The sequence below is a fragment of the Polyodon spathula genome, chromosome 7 (genome assembly GCF_017654505.1).
Source record: "Polyodon spathula isolate WHYD16114869_AA chromosome 7, ASM1765450v1, whole genome shotgun sequence".
Lineage (NCBI taxonomy): Eukaryota > Metazoa > Chordata > Actinopteri > Acipenseriformes > Polyodontidae > Polyodon > Polyodon spathula.
In genome coordinates this window covers 22,942,949-22,946,553 of record NC_054540.1, presented here as the reverse complement: position 1 = coordinate 22,946,553, position 3,605 = coordinate 22,942,949, and the positions used below count along the sequence as shown (strand labels likewise).

Below are 3,605 nucleotides of genomic sequence, written 5' to 3'. Positions count from 1 at the left end.
GGGGAGTTCTCGACTGCACCCTAACCAAACGCTGTGTTTATTTCGACAGATAATTGTAACTGCAAAATGCTGACTACATATTCAAATTAATCAGTGCAGTATGACACATTAAACACGCTAGTTACACATTCGTCATTGAATTAAGAATGATTAGTTCCATTCCCAAATTATAATTGTTGAAAAAAGGTGCATTTTATGCTTGGTTTCTAAACGAAGAATGAAAGGTTCTGAACCAGTAACACATTCCCACTTTACCGTTGTTTATCCGGATTGTTTGTCCAACGCAACAATCATGAACGAATAACCGACGTTGTAAACATCTGGTATTATGCTCAAATAAATAATCTACAATAGTTTCGATTAATAATACGAAATGGATTTACAAAACACGTTTTCACTGACACCTCTTCCTGTTATCTCAAACACCAACATCTTCCACAACAACCCCGGGGAGAGAAAACCACGCCCCCTGGGCTGTTTTTTATTATTTTTTTACTTTTTATATTTTGACTGGATAATCTATTGTTTTCATTTCATTTGGGGATATGTAATTGGACGAGGGAGCTGCTAATCAAACAGTATCCGAGTTTTTTGTTTTTTTAAAAGACAGTTTTGAAGGTACTATTTCCGGGATCAAAAGTCATTACCATAATAATTGTAAAAAACGCATCCCGACAAAAGCAGAATAAAAATGTTGTTGTAAAATGACTATAAACAAATGTTTATATTATTGTCGATGCACATATTTAAAATCGATTCTAAACAGAAACAGTTTAACAGCACTATTTTCCAAATCAAAAATAAATTGTACATATACATTATATAATATAAAGTAATACCTATCTAAAATATTTGATTATTTAATCAATAATTTGTGCTGTAACTGTCCTAATTTCTTAGGTGTCTCTCTCTCTTTTTTTTAAAACAATTATCTGGAAATATTAAATAGTTAAATCAATATGACCAACACATTTTGATTAAAAACACCTTGTTTTTATTTTATATACAGTCAAACCCACTTAATATAGTTTAATTTACTGTCACCCTCTAATTATCACCACATTGAAATGTCATATACAGTGACTCAATGGACACATGGGCTGCCGATCATACAACAGTTATTATCACACTGGTTAATATCACTTACATTTATACAAATTATTTCCATTACACTTATTATCATTTTTGGAATTAAAAACATAAAATAGGTTTACATGTAAGTAAGTTGCAATACAGTATTGAAATGTTCTGAATAATAGAATACTGTAATGTAGTAGCACAATATAACATACACAACACTGATTGTGTATGTAGACTAAAAATTGAAAATATGTTTTATTAATGAACAGTATTGATATAGTACCATTTTTTTAAGTACACAGAAAAAGAGGAATATTTGTTGTAGCAAAACTTCTGTTTTATGGCAGTTTATTGGTGAACTCTTTGACAAAGTCTGCTCATTGTCACCATTTATCATATTCTAACGCAGTAAAAACAAGAAAAAGCTTTCTTTAAAAATAAATAAATAACATACATGCATACTATCCATGCAGAAAATAATCCATTTGGGTCCCGTACAATTTTTCTTGCAGTTTAAAGCTTTCCAGTAGCGGTCATTATCTTTTGAGGAAAAAAAAAAAAATACAACCTTAGACATTTATCACTAAATCATCTGCACTCACAACAACTGAAAAATGTATTTTCCAATTCAATATGTGTTCAGCCCATTCTACACTAGAAAGGACTGCAACTAAACCCCACATGTATATTTTGGGTAGTGCACTAGCAAAACCTACTGACCCTTAAAATGTGTATACATTTATCAGAAAACATTAATCAGACAAAATCTAACATATGCTTTTACAACACATTAAAGGCGATAATAACCCTTGCGGAAATAACCTGTAGAATGTCCTATAGTAAATTGGTCAAGTCCTATAGAATATCCTATAGGATTTCTTTAAAACCTTTTTAGTCCTATAGAGTGTCCTATAGTACTATTGTATGGAAAAAAATACATCCAGAAAGCTTTCATTCAGCACAGTATGTGGACACCTTCATTAGTTCAGTATGCTGGTTGTCAGAAGTTGACATTGCGATGTTGCTTGCGAGTAAGTAGTGGGGTTCCAAAAATATATAGCGTTATATGTCCCCACGTGCTGCTACAACTGTTTGAATAATGTACCTGTATTTTTTTTTTTTCATTGCTAACATCCTGACAACTTTTTACACTATGAAGTCTGTTTCAAAGTTTCAAAATGGCCACTTTAGTGCAATGGGGTTTGAGATCTGTCCTCTAAATCAGGAAGAGCAATTAAAAAAAAATACGTACCTTATTTAAACAGTTGTAGCAACAAGTTGGGATGTCTAACAGTATATTTTCAGGACCCCACTAGTTACTCTTTAATACATTGTAATGTACTGTGTAATTCAGCCTTGAATTGCTGCAGGGAAAGAAATTTGTATATTTTAGAAGTTATCAGACAGACAGCAAGTGCTCTACAAATTACTTAGCCACATCAACTATGGCATGAAGGAGCAACATAGCAAAAGGTGATTCATTTGAAATGGAAATGCTTAAAAATGTTCAGCGTTTGTGGCACTTGTGAAAAATGGAAGACAGAATCAAAGCATCAAGCCATCCAGCTGTGGCATGTTTTGAACTTGATACAGGTATACTCACAAGCACTGCATTTATCTCAAATGCAGTGAGCATTTATTTCCACTGTCTTATTACATTTCTCCTCCAGGTATTGCAAACCTTTAGAGGGAATAACCAAGCAACTCAGGCAACATTTCCAACATTTTGTTTCAGTTATTCTCAGGTGAAGCCCATTTATCCTGCTATCTCATTACAAATTCATATCCCTGAGCTTTACCTGATCTCTCATCAAGTCCTACATGCAGTGCAGTGAGGGAGCTGAAAAAAAACAATGCCCTTGCCAAGGTGATCTACTTTTTCATGATACTTGTAGTTTTGTATTTACATGGATAAGTGCATTGCATTGCTATACCAGGGGAAGTCACCTTGGTCTATTCCAGTGCAGCGTTTTACTGTTAGCCCGCAGGCAGTAGAATGGATTGGTAGAGCCAAGGTTACCTACCTCTGAAATAGTGGAAACTAGATATATACAGGGCTGAAAGGCTGGCCATGGCTGGGATTTCAGACAGGCTATTAAAATAATTGGAACTGACTTGAAAGTTAAACTATGTTTCCATCTGCAACTGGGATTCATTTAAACGCGATTTGAAATCAGAGTCAGTTATTTTCATGTTCCGTCGGTAGACTGCAGATTTTCAAACTGGCTTCATTCTGTATTTAGTGTAGAAACTGACTGTACAGCTGTGTCTATTATTTTGAGTCATTCAACAAATTTTGTGGCAAATGTGTGATTAAATGATCACTTTTTTGAAAGCTTTTAGATACAGTCTAACTCATTTCAAGGATGAGCTTGCTCCAATAAACTGAAATTGACAATTTGTGGAGAATAGTATAAAACCACTCAAGAGGTTGTGAATAACCCCGTTGCTGAAAAGGTGCTGACATGAAAAGAAACATTGAATGAACAAGTGCTCGTTTCTTCTAAGCATTGTGGGAAGTCCGA

General features: G+C 34.0%; 1 protein-coding gene across 1 annotated transcript in view; it reads right to left on the bottom strand.

The window, feature by feature from the left end:
* The window catches only part of LOC121318362 (transmembrane protein 60-like), a 2,147-nt gene extending 1,692 nt beyond the window's left edge, over positions 1-455 (bottom strand). Inside the window, exon 1 of the mRNA XM_041254936.1 lies at positions 256-455. The gene's annotated coding sequence lies outside the window, so the exon portion shown is untranslated. The remainder of the gene's footprint in view (positions 1-255) is intronic.
* Between the last annotated feature and the right edge of the window lie 3,150 nt (positions 456-3,605).